Genomic DNA, 19,603 nt, shown 5'->3' on the forward strand with positions numbered 1-19,603 from the left:
TATTATTATTACTTTTTTTTTTTTTTAATATTGGCTTCTCACCAAGGCAGTCAAAAGATTTTCCATTAATTCCAGCAACACATAAAATCACTTTCACAGTCTCTGTTTGTTTGTTCCCACTACTATGGATCTGGTAAAATTGTTTTGTAAGAACGGGAATGAAGTTGATCTGTGGCCCATTCAGAAATCAGATAGGAACACTGTAGGATATGTAGATATATATTTCATATACAGCAGTATATATATATATATTTCATATCTATCAGGATTTTTTTTTCATGTTGATACTGTCCCCCAGGTACTGTCTCTGCTACTAAGTATTTTCACTTTTAACAAAGGCTGTAACAAATCCTCAGTGAGGATCTTCGTGTGGATTCCCATACTACAGGGTAGAAGATACATAAATAAGGAAACAAATCTTCCTATCCTACTTTCCTCCTTTATTCCTTTTCTTCTCTTTCTCCCCCTTTATTCCCTTTCTTCTCCTTTCCCAGACTGTAGGAAGATCAATTGCTTCTTTATATGAAGTTTGCAGATGTGTTTAATCCACTGTCAGTAATACTGTCAGGTCTCCCAGACAAACTCCCAAGGTGTAAGGGAATCATTTCGGGCAATGTCAGACAAATGTCACACAAAAGAAAACAACCTGGAAGAAAAGATAAGTTCCTTGATAAAGCTCTGGAATGATTTTGCTGACTCATGATTTGTCCTTTATCTCATGACAGTTGGCATTTTTTGTGTAACTTGCCTTTTGTTAAATAGGAGGTAGTTACCTTTTAGCCCTGGCATCTGGAAGAAAAAGCTTTGAGAATGTGAGAACTCGAAATTCACTAAAAATAAAACCTGTCAAATTGATAGGTTGTTATTACTTGTTTTTTAATTCTTACTGCTGTGGTGTATTTTGAATATTTGAGCTGGTTTATTGTTTTGAACTCATTTTCAGCAGGAGTTGAGCAAGCTTATGTTTGAAAACTGAAGATATGTTTAAGAAAGCACTTTTTTAATATGCATGTGTGCAGTGAATACATGCATATGAAAGACATTTAGGACTTTATATTCAATATGAATAGTTAAATGCAGAAGATGACCCATAGTCCTAATTATGTTAGCATCCAATGTAGGAATAAACATACAATTTTAAGCACAGTTTAAATGGTTTAAACATAATTTTGGATTTAAAGTTACTGAAAAATAAGTTCAGAGTAGGCAAAGGGTGTGTTCCCAGGATCAGCTTCATTATGAAAGACTATTTCTAAAGTCAAAGTTGTTGGTTATTCATTTGCAAAGGTCAGCTGTCCCAGTCCTCTTTGGCAAGCTTGCCAATAAAGGTACTGTTATGAAACACGGTTGCAAATTTCAGCTCCCTGTTCAAGGGAAGCTGAACTGAGGCCGCAGTCTATCTTTTACATAACTGTCAAAGGTGAATTATTACTATTTTCAGCTGGATCCAGCTCAGAAACCTGTGAAAGATGGAAACGTTACCAAGCTGCTAAGATAGGGGGCCTATTTCAACTTCAGTGCGGTATTCCAGCCTGTGAAATGCATGGCCGTCTGTATTGGTTTGCTTTCCTCCTTGTAAAGTTATTGAGAGAATTTAAGGAAAGTTACATGTGCAGAAGCACTGGTATATTCATATCCTTTGGTTCTTCTTTCTGGCCAGTGGTTTCCTTGCACTGACTGAAATTCTCAGTGGGATTTTACCATCACCAAGCACAGCCTGCACTGATTCAGGTCCCCCTGAGTTAAGGCTGGTATAAATTGTGCAGTACCAGGATACCTTGTACCCAGAACTGAAATTTGCAAGAAAGCTACTACCCAATCTAGATGACAGTTCCATTTCGTGGAAGAAAGCAATGGGCATTTCAACACCATTCAGCTTCGGGCTTTCTAATGTTTCATCAAGGACATCAGTGGTGACATGCCTGTGACTCCAGGTTGTTACAGGTGAACCATCGGTGTGTGCTTTCACAAGGAGCAGCACACAAACTCATGAACATGGGCAGCCTGCACACACAGCTCAGTTAATGCCAGGGCTTTGCTGTCATGGGAAGTACCACTTAAATAAGATCAGTAGACAGAAGACCATTTAAGCACCCGCCCAAACCAGTCTCTGTTCTAGTTAGCAGTGAAGTACATCCTTAAGTATAAAGCAGTGAAATTTAAACACCTACACAAAGAAGAAAAGACTTAGGCCACCTTAAGCATCTGATGAAAGTTAATTGAAATCTGTTCTGAAATGAGGGCCTGCAGAAGGAATGTGGGTGTGGCTCAGGCACCAGGCCTGCCTGATATTAGTCATGTACATGATAATTATGTATGCAATGAGCACCCGGGAATCAAACTGAGAGGTTTATTGGCTAGATTATTTCATAATGTCTACATTTGGGCCAGAAGGAGGAGAAGAGCAACCTGCTGATCAAACCATATGGAAACCACCATGTGCACTGGAGGTTCTTCAGAGCAAAGCTCTCACCTGTACAGATTCCAAGGTACCAGGGAGAAAGCACTACATCCTGACCTTTAAAATGTGCAGTTACAGTCACAAAGACCAAGGGATGCCAGCGTGAGCTGTAGAAGAGTCATGAGTCACTTGTGAGATTTGTGCTGCAGAAGGAACATGTTATCCCTTTGCTCTGCTGGTAGTGCCAGTCTCTTTCTGTCTTAAACGATCCATCTGCTGCTGCCCAAATTAGACACACAGCTCTCGCCGTCACTGTGCAAAGCCGTCGCCAGCAGTGCTCAGAGTGTGGTGTTCTACGTAGCTCAGACCTTGCTTAGCATCTCACCTGCGGATGGGGAACCCCCTCGTGCCAGGAATGGCTTATGTCCCCCTGAAGCCCTCAAAAGAGGAATTATAGCTGCAACTGCCAGAGACAATTAGCCAAAGCTGGGACCGTGTAGGTTTTTGCCAGGAGCTCAGCTGAAGGGCAAAAGGAGAGATCTTCCTCTGGGGTGGGAGTTTCTGTCATGAGCCTATAGATGAGACTGGGTCTGGTGGAAAAATGACCACCTCAGCTGCACAGCTCAGTGCTGCTGGGGGTATGAGGTGGTTTTCCGCTACTGCTCTTTTGTCTTCTGCTCCATACCATTTTTTTGGCTCAGGGCACACAACATCACTGTTTAAAAAACCCTCAAGCCTCAGCACACTTCGGTACTCTGTTGCTGTTTGTTTGTACCCACTGCATACATTAACCTGAAAACAGTGCAGGAGTGCTTACCAGAGGAGGTGTTACACACTGGCATTCAGTTATGGTAAAGTAGGTTGTGAAAATAAGTAAAACCGAAGAAGAAACCTTCACTTTCCTCCTGCTCTCTCCCACAATACATGTATTTATTTTGAGGTGCCCATAGTTCAATTGTCCTTGAGAGTTTTCCTCTTTGCTCTCTGGGGGTGTCCAGTATTCAGTTCAGCTGTGAATCCCTGCTTGTAAAGCAGGAGTTCTCCATTTGGCAACATCTTGGCAATAAAAGAAGGAATTGGAAATCTCTCAATGTGTAGGTGTTTAATTCTGGAGGTGTTTCTGGCTTTCTACTTCTGAAGAATGAGTAGGTTGCCTTGAAATATTGACATTTGCGGAAGCTCTTTAAGTCTGATCTGTATTTATTAGGACTTTATAGCATATAAGTGGGATGTCTTATAATCTGGGGTCTATGAAGAAAAGCATCACAAAATTTACTCCAGAATAAAGAAATAATTCAATGAACAGTTGAGTGGATACCTCCTACTGAAGAAAAAAAGGAACCTACATAAGCTCTGGTTCCTACTGAAATTAATAGCCCCACTTCGGTGGTTTTTAAAGGTCCAAGGCATCAGATTTGCTGTTTAGTGTCAACATCTCAAATCCCGAGCAAAGCTAAAGTAGGGGACTGTGGTACAGAAAATATCTAAAGCTCCAGCCTCACCCCCTGGGGCATCACAGACTCCCACCACAAGGCCCTCCTCTGGTTGCGTGGTTTGGCTGTTTCAGCAGTGGTGCCTGGGCTAAGGAGCACCTGTGTTTCTTTTTCATAAAGAAGAGGAATTTCTAAGTGGAGAATACAGGGTATCTTCTGTACCCATGAGATGAGTGGGTGCTCGCCTCATTCCCACTCTGGTTCAGCAAGGGCACTCCAGCATATGCTTAGCTTGAACTTGAATGTAACACTGATGATGCTTGTGACTTGTTTAGCAAAGAGAGATGTTTCGTGTGGCTGAAGCCCAAAGCCTTACTCTTTTTTTTTTCCTCAGTTACAAGCTATCATTAATAATTGAAGACAAGGGTAGGGTCACAAATTACCCTATTCCATACTTACCTCAAGGGATGTTTTCAACAGGGTATAATTGTCATCCACAATCGTCTACTAACTCTTGAAATAATAGTTTAGTCATGGCTAGCTTTCTCTACCATGTATTGAAAGAGTAATCAGAGTTTAGAAGAGGAATACCCTTCCTTTCCCAGAAATTTATGAAGCATTGCAGGCTCTGAAGAACAAAAAGCCTACTTGAGGAATAATTGGCAATAGGCCGGTTTTTAATTAACAAATTTTAAAACTTTTTTGTCAAAAAATTTCTTAGCATCTTCTTCTCAGTTGAGCACTTCCAAGATTTTTCTGTATTTATCCCATTTTTTCTCCTTTCTGTGCCATTTTATTCACAACTGCTCTTCTTTCTTAAATACTTGCCATTGGATATCAATGAGCTTCAAAAATCTTTTGATGGGCTTTGAAATCCATTCCCTTAATAAATCTGTTCTTAGCCCAAATGATGCTTTCTGGCTGTGACTTGTGCCAAATCTCTTGGTCCTTCCTGTTCCAGCCATCCATTCTGCTCTTGCAACATCCACCAAACAAGGCTGCCCAGTGTCTTTCCTGCAGAGGTCCCAATATTGCCCAATGCAAGGGAAGACATCATGTGTAGAAATCAGACTGCCACAAGGACAATGAGGACTACTGTGCTAGCCTCCAGTCCCCATTCAAGAACTTCCTTTTCATCTGTGTTATACTTCTACATTCAATTTTGATGATAAACTCACCTGGCCATGACAGAGACTTCCTCTGTCTTTGTGCAGTGGCCAAAGCATTGATCAAAGCCTCTAGAAAGTAATAAAATACCTAATAAAATAGCAATTAAGAAATCCGCTCTTGGGGACACGTTGCTTTTTCTATCTTTAATATGCCTGATGCACTTTGAGAAACTGAAAGAATTGCAATCTGTAAAGCTTTGAGTTTGCCTGAAGATGATGAGAAAGCCCTGATGATAGAAGGCTCAGATTGGAAAACGTTGTGAGCACACAGTCCACAATGCAGTACTCTTATCTATCTTGACAACCTGCTTTATCACCTCCCAGAGAAAAGGTGGCAAAATCAGTTAAATCAAATGAATTACCATTGCAGCCTTTTGCAGGATCCTTAAAAAGGCACTCCAGCTCCTCAGGAAAGGATGCTCTGTGCATGCATTTTAAATAACTTCAAGAGTTTAATTTTTTAACAATTTAATTACTATTCCGTGTCAGAAGGCAGTTGCAACATCATTTTGCCCAATTCTTTCTTTCTCTACATTTCCTGTTTTAAAGAGTCTCTGGGGATTGCCCTTCCTCAGTCCTGAGCACTCTGTTTAAATATGTTAAAAAATAATCTTTGAAATGCGAAAATCTAGCTTGGATGTGTAGTTTGAATCTGGCATCTAATGAATTCCAAGGGTTCCCAGATCCCTCAATTCCTCTGAACATCACACTCTGACTAATTTAAAAATTCTACTGTCCTAGGAGCTCATGTTTTTTAAGCACTTAGAGAGCGTAGTAATGAGCACAAGAGAAAAGCCAAAAGAATGTAACGGAGACATGAATTTCAAACAGCAAGTACCAAAAAACCTGAACATTACTTTTCCTTTCAAATAATCTTGCAACCATGAGAGAAAAAAATAAAATAGTTGTAGAAACTGATTTGAGACATGCAGTTTAACAAGATGTTTCCTCTCACTAGATCTCTGGAAATGCCTGGACTTCTTTTGCCATCTGCAAAGTGCTTTTCAAACATTGTTTACTTGATCTTAACCTTCTCCTGGGAGACCAGTGGGAAATTAGTGCATTCTTTTTCAAGGTATGGAAATTGAAACAAACATGGTTAAGCCTCATCATTTAGGAATTCATTCCCAGTGGATGCAATCTCTTCTGCAATTCTATCTTCAGAAGTGATGGCTGGAGGGAGCAATTGGAGAGGACAAGAATGGGCAAATTAGGAAGTTTCTAGAGCAAGGGATCTTTAATGATGAACATAGATTAAAGAAGAACAGTATGTGAACTGGAATTGTGCTGAGGAGTGGGAACTGTTACTTGGAAGTCCTGTAAAATGTTTGAGAGTTAAACTAAAATGCACAGGCCTGGTGGGGCAGCAGGAGGTGTCAAGGGAGCCTGCGTGCTCTGAAAGAAGCAAAGGGCAAGTTGCACGGCCTGCCTCGGGCTGTGGCACCAACCCTCCCTTGTCCCTTGTCTTCCGGTCTCCTGTGTGTGAAATGGCCCTGGTACTTAGGCAGATTTTCTCAGGCAGGAGATGAAAGCAGGAGGGTGTTATGACAGAAGTGAGAAATGCAGCTGTACCTCGTTGCCTCTGGTTAGCCAGACACTGACCCACCACCACCCACCATTGCGCTGCCAGGGTGTATATATGCCAGGGTGTATGTACCTGTCAGTTCTCTTGTTTTGTCCTGGCCAAGAACATTGGCTTGCAATAAAAAGACCTGCAGGTTGAAAAACCTTGATGGCATATCTGAGGAACACATGCTTGTCCTGCCATGCAACATCATCAGAATAGCAGTGGTTTACTTGTTGGCTGTAAGATACAGAAGGAAACATCTAATAGCTTGCTTCCCACTGTTTTGTCTCTCCTGTGGTCACCTCAAAGCTTTAGCCCGAGAAGGTTGGCAGAATTGGTCCATAGTGTGCAGTTAATTGCAGATTAAAACTCATGCAGATCAGGAACTTTGCCAATGAGATAATGTGAGACAACGAATTAAGGCACTCAAGTAGGCTGATTTATCCCTAAGCGGTATCTGCCCTTTTAAATATCATCAGAACAGCCAGAACTTTTGACTTTAACAAAAGAAAAAAAAGGAAGAAAGGAAGAAAAAAAGCAAAGCTTTTGAAAATTTTCCTGCATTTCATTCAGTGTGAATTAATGAATGGTGTTGGACCTGAAAAGTATTGTTTTTCATAAATGATATTATTTGCAACAAATTCTCTATCAAATTGTGTCATACAGGATACAGCAGAAGCAGGACATTATGTTAGGAACAATTCCTAACCCGCACTGCCTAACCCTGTTAACACTCAGCATGAAGATGCATTTTACTGCACTGTAGCCATTTAAAAAGGAGCTTTAAATGGAAGTAGGATGATTGGAACCAACGAGAACATCCAACCAAATGAATTTGCATTGAAAAATGTTGTTATGTCAAAGCTGAAATGATTTGTAGGGGTGCATTGGTTGTGATGAAATTCTTGATGGTCTCTGAAAACTGCAGCATTACCTTCTTACTGCTGACCAGGACACAAACACAAACAAACATTGGGATTTTTTTCAATCTTGCAATAGATGCCTCAACACAATTTTGTTCTGCTCCATAAAAATTGTTTCAAAGCCTAATGCAGCTTGATAGCACATTTCCAAATGGTGGGAGGGAATTCATGTCTTGAGGCTGGCTACAAATTATACTCATGTCTTCTTTAGAGCCCATTTACATGACTATAAAGGTGCAGAATTGCTGTTGTATAAGTGAGACTTGGAACACGGGGAGTATAATCTCAAACAGAGCTTGCATATACACCCACAGTGTAAGTTTTGGGCACTGTTTGCTTTTATAGATGGGGCTTTCTGTGCCAAGAATCCTATAAAGCCAACCAGCACAGGTGTCATCAAGGAACAGCTAATAAAATAAGAACAGTTGAAATAAATAGACCCTGCGCCAACCTTTGTGTCATCATTTTATATATCAGAACCCCTGTCCTGCAAAGTCCATAAAACTAGTCAATTCCGGATACTGTTTATTCTATAGGTATAATGGACATGCATATTTTTGGTGGGAAATGCTGCCTTTTAGGCTCATGCTGTCTTTAGCACACGGAAAAGCCTTTCAAACGTCCAAATTCCAGACCTCACCAAAGGCAAAAGTAGCTGTCAGGAAAGCAGGTCACATCAGTTACAGGAAGCAATTACGGAGAACAGCTGGAAAAAGAAAAATGCAAACCAGCCAGGTGTCAGCCACACCAAGGGAGACAAGATGGAAAGGCTGTAAAGGAAGGTAAGGTCAAGAAGAAAGCATAGGACAAAAAATGGTTCCAGTGATCTCCAGTGCTCAGGAGAGAAGCCTGAGCTCTGCTCCTGTGTCTGACCTGTTCACGTACCTCAGTTGTGTAAGGCTGCTGGACAACAGTGTCTGCTGCTGGCATTTTCCTGACTCTACTGCAAATTATTTCAGGCAATTGAGTGAGGAAAAAGTTACAGGATTTTTTTTTTTTTTCCAACTTGGTAATTTCAGTTTTGTGTCTGTTAATTTTCTGGTTTACTCTTTGAATTGTTCTCATCATGAGACAAACATTGTGTTGGGGCAAAGCAAGTGCCTGGCTGGACCTGTGCTTTTTCCAGCTCTGACAGCTTAAGCTGTCATGGAAATACACCCAAGATGTTTTCTAAGCCCAGAGTGAAATCTGCCATCTTGGGTCAGTGCTAGTTTCTTTAGAGCTATTGCTAGATCTACGCTGGGAATCTCTTCAAGGTCAAAACTTGTTTTTTTGCAGAGACCACCAAGCAGACATCCCAGACATAATAGTACTTAGCTATCACATCTGAGCTTACTTAAACTCGCAATTGATTTGGCAGAGACCTCGTCCCCTATTACACATGCTTTGAACTATTCAATCTCTATTTTCAATATTCTTTTTATTTTGAAGGGAGGTGGTACTTCAGTCACTGTCATGTTGAAAACAAGAACTTCTGTACAGCACTCTGGTGGCAGCGCTGGTGGTTTTGATAATTTGCATGTCTAGTTTTGGTCAGCACTTTGGGCACCTGGCCATGTGTGGTGGTGGTGCTGCTGAGTTGACACGCACAGCCCCCAGTGCCAATCCAGGATTCCAGGAGAAGCGATGAGCAGTCCCCTCAGTAGCTGAGCCCAAGGCACTTTGACTTTTCCCCCTTCGGGGGCTCTCCCCTGAGTGCTGGGAGGAGCCGGAGCTGGAAAAGATGCTGGTGGTGGCATCATATGAGACTGTATCATTCCTGTTTGATGGGGCAGAGCACTGACCGATCTGTGATGTCTGGTGCATGCATAGATTGGGTAGGACTGCTTCTGCTCAGCACGACAGTTCATGGCCATTCTTTGTGGAGTTTTGGGAGACTGAAGGGACCTTGCAGGGCTTCTGATTCCAGGAAGGAGCAAATGGGGAAAGGAGGGGGATGTGCATGTCTGTTTGTATGTTAAATATTACTTAAAGGCTGAAGGAAAGGCAATCAATGCACATCTTTGGTTAGGTGACTTCTGATTGTTCAGACAGTCTTTATGCACTGCTGGGTGGAGCAATATAAGAAAACCCTGAGTTATTCAGTATCTGCCTCTCTGTAGTGGTTCTTTCTGCTGCTTTCCTTTCTATTTACCTCCATGAGGTTCTTTAGTCTCTGAAGCTGTTGAGATAGAGGAAAGAAGCTCATCTTCCCAGTCTCAAGTGGAGGAAGGCAGGGGGGCTTATTTCTTCCACTTTTGTTGGGGAGAGGGGAGAACTTCTTCCTATTCTTATTCCCTCCAGATAATTTGATTGGTATCAAGCCACAAACTTGGCAAGGTGTAACTGACACTGTGGGACGACCTCCTGAATTTGTAACTACACAGCTTTATAATAGCACGGTGTATAGGTGTGGATTTTCTTGAAACCAATACTTGATTGACTGCAGCCAGGTTACACACAGAGTGCATTTTATTTGGGCTCCCTTTTTGGAGACATGCACGTGAGAGCATAGACATTAACATAAGAGCATTTGTATGTGCTAATGTACGGGTAAGTCATCCTACTCTGTAAGAGTTGTAAAACACAGATTTACTTGAATTGGATAGGTTATGAATGCTTATGAATTCCTAGAGGCATCCATTTCCTTTGGACTAGCACGGTAAAACTTATTGCATGTTGTCTGGCTGACCATTTTCATCCGCCAGCAGACAGGGAAGGGACTGCTTTGACACAGTGATGTTGCAGTGGGACTGAGAGGGATGCTCACCTACGCAGTGGGGCTGGTAGGTGAAGTGGTCAGGAAAAAGTGACATGGATATGCATCAGAATAAAGCAGAAATTAACTGAACAATTGGGTAGAAGTAGTGGATATATCCCACAGAGATGATGGGTGAAAAATTACATAGGACTGAGAGGTGGGATACTATCACAAAGTGGCTTGGTCCCAATGACAAGTTTTCATTCACATTTTAAGCATGCAGTGTGAACACAAAATAGTTCCTACCACTCTCCTTTGCTTTTTGTTATGCTGTTTATTGACTGGTGTAAGCGTAAGTGCTTACAAAAAATGCAGTGCTAATCCATTAGCAGCACCCAGAAAAAAACCATTTTATGTCCCTGCAAACCTTCCGTCATAAGATCTTACAGCAAATTCCCAAGAGCAATATGGTAAAGCTCAGAATATCTAAGACAGGTGGGCTTTTTTCCATCTCACTTTGCAGGTAGAAGGTTGAGGTGCTGAGAGATGTTAAGTACCTGGTTGAAACTGCAGAGGCTTGAGCACAACTCAGACCAGTATCTCCCAGCTCTGACTTAGCTCAGCAAAATGAGAACCCTCCTTCCCTGACATAATAGCTTGAAAGGGGAAGCAAGAAAAGAAAGCTGCTTTGACCAAATATTAATCTTAGTTTTAAATTAGAGTGAGTAGGTAATGGGAACATGAAGAAATTATTAATGAATGCATATGTGGAGGGGAAGCAGTGAAAGGTAGGCTAGGGAGAGGTGGTGGGATTAAACTGATGACATGGTTTTTTACTAGCTGTGACAATAAACTGCCCAACAAAAGCATAAAGGAAGCACATAATGGTGTGACTGGAGTAGATACACACACGGGCCAGCTCTAATCCTGCTGCCCTAAGTAATGAGAGTAACAAAAATTCAGCAGTGCAGATTGACAGAATTGACAAGCTGGTGGGGACTTGTTGCCTCCCAAGGCATTTAATACCACTTGCACCTGAGGGAATTCCACCACACAGCTCTGGGTTGCAGTGTCAGTCAGGGCATTGCTGCCTTGCGGGTCTCTGCACGACACTTTGTCACATGGCCAGGATGCGCTCTCAGAAAAAGGCCCAGGCACTGATCCGGCTGGAGAAGTACTTCGCCAGATTTTACTGATGGGAAGATCCAGATTGCCCAACCAACCAACTCTTAAGAGAAATGAGTAGGGTTTTTTCTGCCTTTGAGGAAGAATCCTTGCCTGTCACTTTCAATTAGCCAAATTATAGCTGTCATTGTGTTCTGCAGCTCATTAAATACTAGGAGTCTTCTTCAAATACTATGGGCAAATCACAGAGACAGTCTTGATAAGATTCTTTCTTTTAACCAGAAAAAATATGACTTCTCTTCTATCATGACACTTCACTGAATCAAGCCTTCATTTCATCCAACCTCATTTTTCCCCCTGCATTACACCTTTCTGCTAATATCTAAGGACTTTAATGGTGCTGTTCTCAGGAAAGAAAGAAAAAAATAAAGTAAGGTCAATAGATGGACAGGCATGCTGACCTCTCTCTCTTGCAGCCAGGATGTTTGAGTACTGCATAGCAGCTATCATACAGGCTTTAGTTCAAATACGGTGTGTGACAAAGACACCTTTCCACCTTGGTCATATTTTTTCTTGCTTTGCTGTTTCTCTAAAGAGAATACAGATTCAAATCTACTTAGATTATAAACAATTCACTGTAAAGCACATGTTTATATACAAAAAGCACAGGAATAACCTATGAATAAACAGAGTTCCCTGTTTGAATTCCATATTAAAGTTTTACTCCAGCCATAAAAACTGTTGGTAATGAATACATTTCAACTACTCTTCCTCTTCTTAAATATTTAATTATAGAAAGCCTTTGGGATCTTAATCAAGGGTGTGGATCCCATTGTACTCAGCACAAATCCAGAACAAAAGGACAGAGAATTCACAGCAGAAATATAAGGCCAGATGGAGTGGACAATAAATGGGGAAATATATGGAACCAATGAAATCATATTGATCTGTGTGCAATGTCCGGGTCTCAGCACCATGGTGGCTTAGCCCTTTTGTTTTCTTTTATAAGCACCATAAAAAAGCCGGGTTCTTTAAGGTAGCTAATGAAACCAGTTAATAAAAGCCTTGGGCACGCCTTCAGTAAACTCCGTTAAAGCAGGAAATGTGGTGTCAGACAAAACCTGGTGCTTTTTATTTGCTTAGTTGTTCTGAAAGTGGAGACAGTGCAGGGTCTAAGGAAGATCACCTCAAAGGGCTGACCCTTTTGGTGGGGACAGGGATGGTGTTACTCAGTGTGGGCACAGAAAAAGGCAGAAAGAGCGAGAAAGGAGCCCAGAACCAAAATCAGGGAGGAAGGCCAAGTGGGAGTAGTTGGAGAGATGGAAGACAGACAACATATGGCAATAATATTGCAGGAGATGGAAACAAAATGCTGTGTTGTTTAATAGAGGGAAAAGAGCACAGAGGAGAGAGGTCAGGTGGGGCAGACACTGGATAGAAGCTCAGCTCTTCCAGTACATTCGAATCTAAAGCAAAGAAAGCACACAAGAAGATGTGTGCAAGGACACTAATCACGATGCTTCTACATTGCATAAGATCCTGGGAGTAATATAGCTATGCCTATGCGGGACACTCTCGCCCCTGTATCTCTGTTATTAAATACAAACAAACTGTTTACTCTTGCTTTCCCTTAGAAATACCAAGACACCCTGGGGAAATACAGTTAAGCTTTTATAAAATCATCAGCATGCTGCTTGGTAATTTTATTCCCATCTAAGTCCTGCAGTGTGGTTAAAGCTGGGCCATGTGCTTCCTGTTAAAGCAGAACACTGTGTTCCACCTTGAAAGACACACCACATTCAAGTCTCCACAAACTAAGGTCTGAAGGGGCAGCAAATCTGAGACCTACATGACACTGGGCCACTTGTTTATCATTCTTGCAAATGTGCAAATAAGATACAGGCTTGTCAATAAATCACGTTTCAGTCTAATTTTCTCCAGTGAAGAAAAATAAGACATACATAAAAAGAATTTTTTTTTTTTGGTGCCTGGATGTCTATTGGTTCATTTTCAAAATCTGCTTTTATTTATCCCCTGGTTTTCATTGATCTCTGGCGATAAACACACCAGCTGAGAGAACTTAGTTCTAACAGACAGTTTTTCTTCCCTCTGCCAGAAGTGATCTGGTTTCCTCTATGAGCCGTGCTTGAGAGTTTTCAGTCAAGTTGAAATATATCTCAATTCAGTGGATTATAACCAAATTAAATACAGCTTTGCTCCAAAAGATTTATTCTTTTTTAGAGTCTTCAAAATTAATTTTCATTCCTTTTCTAAGACACACAGGTTTATTGACAGCATGTGTCGTTGTCTGAAATCCAACACGTTTCTTACTGCACCTTATTATGAATCCCTTCTCTCATCTTTCTTAGCTGAGCGTCTCCCCACCTGCCCGGTCTCTCCTTCCTCTCTGTTTCCAGACCCAAACCTTCCTCCCTCACCCTGCTGGCATTGTCATCTTTGTGTGCCCAGATCTACACATCCCCAGCATAGGACAGAACCTGTGAGGCCTTTACCAGCACAACACCCCACTGTGGTTTTCAGCTGGACTTTGTGGGCTCCTAAGCCACCTCTGGTTTGCTGCTGCTGCTGAATCCCTTTTCCTAGGATGCTTTCCCCATCTTATTTCCTCCTGAGCATCCCTGTGTACATTTGGGTATTTTTTTCTGACAGAAAGCATCTCAGAGGCAGCTCTCATTCACCCTGAGGAGCTGAAAATCCCTTTTACACCATAAGAATTAATTCAGTAGGAAATCCCAAGGAGCAACCAATTTAAACATTGTTTAATTAAGGAAAAGTGCTTCTCTTATCTTAGATTTGATGCATCCATACACCCCAAACACACAGTCAGGGACTGAAATACCTTGATAGGGCATACACAGCACGCCACATTTGCACTGTCAATACTGGCACCTTTCATGTGAAATAGCGGGAGCAGGAGTGACTACATAGTCACACTTCTCTATTTGCATACTGATACTTCTGAGTTTTCACACAAGGACTTCTGAATTTCCCCTGTGACTGATGCACATAGAGCACAGGTACATGCCAGAGAGGAAATGCATGTCAAGAGTATACTTGTACCTGTGCCCGCTCCATTTGGGTGCTTTTCTCACCTACAATGAAGCCTCCTAGCCCATTTAAACTGGGAGGGTTATAGATTTGTGGTTCAAACAGCCCAACATATAAAACAAGGGGTGACTTGATTGATTGAGCTTCAGTGAATCAGGAGTTAGTTGGAAGTAATTAACTATGACCTAGTCTTTACCTCATTGAAGCCAGTATCTTGAACCTGAAAGGGGATAAGGACTTGTACAGAAGTGGTTCTGTTTGAAGCTCTGTTGCCATTATTGTCTGGTTGTGTAATATTATTGGTAGCATAAACCAAATTGATTTAATTTGATGATGGTGAAACAATGCATCTATAAATAATGCTCAACACCTTGTGTAAAAATATTTAAAGTTGAAAAAAATAGTATGAAATTTTTCCTTTCCTAAAATTCAGCTTCCTGTCATTACAGAAGTTCAATTTTAACATTGTGGTGAAGAACCTGCAAGCAAAGCAGTACAGCTGTTATTAAGAGGTTAGGGAAACCTTCTTATAGCACCGTTTCACGTTTAAGTGGGAAACACGCTTTACTCAGAACTCAACTGCCTACTTCTGGTTTTTAACACCACCAATCTAAATATCCTTTGATGGGGGCTAATGGGGCTTTTTGTTTGCAAATTCCCACGGCTCGAGTAAGAAAGTGAAAGTGATTTATAGTACACGCAGCCAGGTGCACTTGAGTATCCCGCGTCTCTGGGGCGTTTTATCCCAAAGTCCTGGCAGAGCCAGGCGTGGAAAGGGGTCCCTCACCTCTTGGCTAGCGGGGCCGGTGATCAGGACACCCCAATCCCGGCCTCATGGTGAGCAGTGGAACGGCTGCTGCTCACAAGGAGGAGAAGGAGGAGGAGGAGGAGGTGGAGGACATGGGACCAGACGGCGGCTGTTTAGCTTGGCCGTCCTCACCTCCCGCGGCAGCCAATCTCCCTGCCAGCATCCAGTCGTTCCCACAGTAAGCCTGGTCTTAGCCTGGGATGCTTGCGTTCAGTTATTAATTTGGATGTAGCTGAAGTTTTCCTGAGGAGCTCGAGCCACGGCACGGGAAGCACATATTTCAGCTTACAGCCGGGGCCAGAGCGAAGCAGGATTTCTCTGGCAGGAAGAAGGCAGCCGTTTTGCCTCGGGCCTGTCTCCTGACTGGATGGTGAGGGCTGGTGGCAAGCGGAGGTGGGCTCTTCACAGAAACCCACAGGAATCTCCTCGTGGAAAGCCTTCGGCTGCCTAAGACACTGGGCTTGGGCCAGGAACCCTGGAAGTAAAATAGCCTTCTTTATGTTTATTTGTAAAGCACTTTGCAAGAGGTGGGTTAACATTAACCCCCCTCCTCAGAGAGCAGAAGTGGGCAGATGTGTCTAAAAGCACCTGGCAAATAAATGACAAAAATGTAAAGAGAAGCTGAGGCCTCTCAATCACGGGCCATGCTTGGAGAAAAAAAAGAAAAAAAAAGGAAAAAAGAATATTAAATACACGAAAGGTAACAAAAGCACATCTGTCTGTAAAATTGTTTTCATAGGATCACTGGACTGTGACTGCAGCTGATGTTGTTTAAGTCAGTGAGCAGACACTGACTTTGCCATGAGCTCTCCTGCCCTGAGGAACCACATCAGAAAGAATCATTTGGACAGAAGGGAACATGGCTTACATGCTGAGAACCTCACTTCATTTCTTATTTCAGGGTGACACAAACCTTCAGAGGTCTGTATCAGTTAGATCATAACTTGTTAATGATGTGGTAAGTCACCACATCTCCATTTTGTCTAAGAGCTGTAGAAGTCAAATTAGTGCTCCACTTTATTGTTTCTTGAAGAAAAACAAGAGTATTTTGATCTGTTTCAAAAATGGAGTATCAAAACCAATATTTTTATAAAACTTAAAGAATGAGTAGACTTACATCCTTGCTCAAATCCGCGTAACACACAGCACGTACGACACATGCACAGCAAAATACCTCTACAAAATAATGCAGCAGCAAAACTAATGCAAAGTAACATCAGCAATGGCTCTGAGTGAAATGCGGGAAATTCTCGTCAGAATCACCCTTAGAACAAGAGTCTGTGGCTGCTCTGCTCTTTTTATTACCAGGGAAGGGTTTGATGGCAGCAGAGTGAGCCACGCTTTTATTTGTTGCATAGTTCCCCTGTGGTACTGCCTTGTGTCATTAATTCACGAGTGTAGAGATAACACTCTTCTCAAACCAACTGCACCCTTGTAGCAGCAGAAGCACTCCTGGAGAACTGAAGAGATAACTTCGTTAGCTCAGCCAGCAGAGGGAACTGCTAATCAGCGCTAATTGCTCACACAGGTCTAACAGATATCCTACCAAGCTCAGTAAATACCCAGTAAGTCATGGCACTTAACACTTTCCATGCCGTGTCAGCCCGCAGATGACCCGGCAGATTCCAGCACCGTGATCTCCCTCCGCAACACTCCTCCGGGCCTTCATTTCCCCTCACTTTGATCTTACGGCTTTCTCCCGGAAGGAAGGCGAGCTCTGAAGCAATTTTGGCACAATGGTATTTCTGTCTCTTTCTGGTCAATTGAGTACTCAGATAAATTAAAATCCTGCCTGAAACACACAAATTCTTTTCCCTGCTCATGTCCTCTCATTCTCCTCTAGTTCTGCTCCTGTCTCAGATATTTTCTGCCAAGCAGCAATTGAACAAAGCAAGGGTTAAATCAGGTAGCTCATATTTAGCCTCAAGTTAGTAAAGCCAGAGGCAGGTTTGACCCACACTGACTGGCTTCACAACTAGGCTGCGAGTTTGTACCACAGTGCCAGAGCCACAATGCCACAGCCAGTGCCTGGGCAGATACCACTCCTCCAGAGTACCCCTTGTAATTCCTCCCAGCTTTCCACAGAGGAAACACACACATAAGGTGCAAATCACTCTGCTTAATAACAGTTACTTCAAAAGCTCTGTGGTTATCAACAGCTAGTCAAGGTATGGCTTGGTTGCATCCTCTTCCCTGCCTCATCCCAGGCTGAGACAGTGTGCTTCATACCTTCCAACATGAAATATTTCCCAGAGATATCAATTTGCTTCCGAGAGGGCAAGCAAAAGCAATCCCTTATGCTATTTGTTATAGAAGTCCAACTTGCTTTATTCAGTGCTCATCCTGGTGTTTTATTTCTCCAAACTAAATAAAGTAAAAGGTTCTTGCAATGCCTTCTCCCTGCCAACAGCTATAGCTCCCACTCCAGCAGGAGGAGCCGCACCAGCACAGCTGCACAAGATAGAGTGGGAAATGAAAAATCCTCCATCAAACTTAGGCACTCCAAAGGGGGTCCATTGGATTGAGAACAAACAAGAAATGCTGCAAAAACCTCATTAAGCAACTTTTGATGATCTTATGTCTTGAAGGGCATTGAGCAATGAGAAGAGCCAAAGGCAGCTCCCTCTTATATCCACCACCTGTGGGCCACCAGCATCCCTTTCATGGCCAATGAGCAGCTGGAGCACAGGATGTGTCAGCCACACCTCAGTTGCAGAGGCCATATAGAAACCCATATTGCACCTCCCTGACACCTCATTTCCCGCACCCCAAACATCCTAAGGAAAGGCTTGGGTAGCTGAAGACGAGGCCTGCTGCGTTCACATGAAATCAGCAGGGGAGTCTCGTTTGCAGGAATACATTGAATTAAACTGGATGAGGTCCAGGACTCAAGTTACACTAATTATGGGTTTAAAATTAATGTAACATTAAACACCTGCTTCTTTCCAGCCTGGGAAAGATGCCTTAGAAAGGTGTTATGTCTAATTTCTGCTCTTACAACCTTGAGAGGAAGGTGCTCTTAACCATGTGAAATTAATTGCTTAGGTGCCCTCCCTTGGCTCTCACATGGAAATCGGAGCTTTTGAAAAAATGAGGGAGTGAAAAGACAACAGCTGTAAGATGAAACCCATGGTGGAATAAAGGCAGCACCTTACTGAATTAATTTTACTTTTCCCTGTAATACATCCCTGATTGGCTTAGTAGTTATCCACCTGCTTAACCCTTCCTTTTCCATTACAATTTATTTTTAAAAAACCTCAAAACTTTTCCAGGCTGGATTATTTTTCTTTTTTTGAGTTTAAAACAAAACTAGTTAAGACATACAGAAAGCTGTACAAGCTCAGAACTGACAAACCTCACCCAGTCTATCCCCATCTCGCACACTCCAAGGGAGTCTCTCTGTCTCTTTCCAGGAGTACCTGTGTGGCACAGAGCCATCCTCCTCCTCTAGGTACCCTTTGTCCAGACATGGCTGTCACCAGCTGAGCAGCAGCCCTGTCTGTGCATGCAGCTTGGGAGCACAAGCAAAGCCACCCATACAGCACTGAAGCTGGAGAAAAGTTCTTTAGGGGACCACATGCTCCAAAAAGGGTTTCTGGGAACACCTCCAAACACAGCTTGGTGACACAGTTCCCAGCCATCATGTAGCAAAGTGCATGTTCCTTCCTCTCCTACCTGGCCTGGCATGCAGGTCCCTCTCCATCTATCTCAGGGCCTGGAGGGGAGACACAACCATTCCTGCTCACCGATCTTTAAAAGTTCTTGTAACTTCCGCACAGCCGTAAACACTCAGGAAATCAACTCCCTTTGGGACTGGCTTACAGCTTGTAAATATTACTCACCCAGAACAGTTATCCTAGAACAGGGATTTTCAACATGTGCATGCACTGTCATTCTTATTTCTTGCAGCATCTTGTGCTTCCTGTATTTTCAATGCTGTATTTCCAATTCCCAATGGACTGTTCTGGACCTGAAGGGAGATTCATTCCAGACATGCAACTTGGAGCAGCACAATTTTATAAAGGAAAATAATATGTAAGAAACAATTTACTTTTCTCTTTTCTGGCTCAGTGAGTTCCTTAGTAAGGTGGGAACAGGTATCAGACACTTAGTACTTAGAGTTTGACCAACCTGGCCTGAAAACAGCACCATTGTCAATGTCTTAGAAGTCACTGGTTCTCCGTGGGGCAGTACTTAGAAATCAGAAACCACCTGACTGTCTTGCAAGCATTCTCTTATTAAAAAGGAAAACACTAATGAGATAAATCCTCCTCATTCTGTGAGTAGATTTTTCCCAAACTGAATAAAATCAGGTCATTGCTTCCAGCTCTGCACTAACTATAAACACCCCTTGTTCCCCCACTGCCACATTCTCAGTATGTTGTGAGCCCTGAAATATGGCCTTGAAAGAAAAGACAAGCAGTGCAA

This window comes from Coloeus monedula (assembly GCF_965178545.1).
Source record: "Coloeus monedula genome assembly, chromosome: 1".
Classification (NCBI taxonomy): Eukaryota; Metazoa; Chordata; class Aves; order Passeriformes; family Corvidae; genus Coloeus; species Coloeus monedula.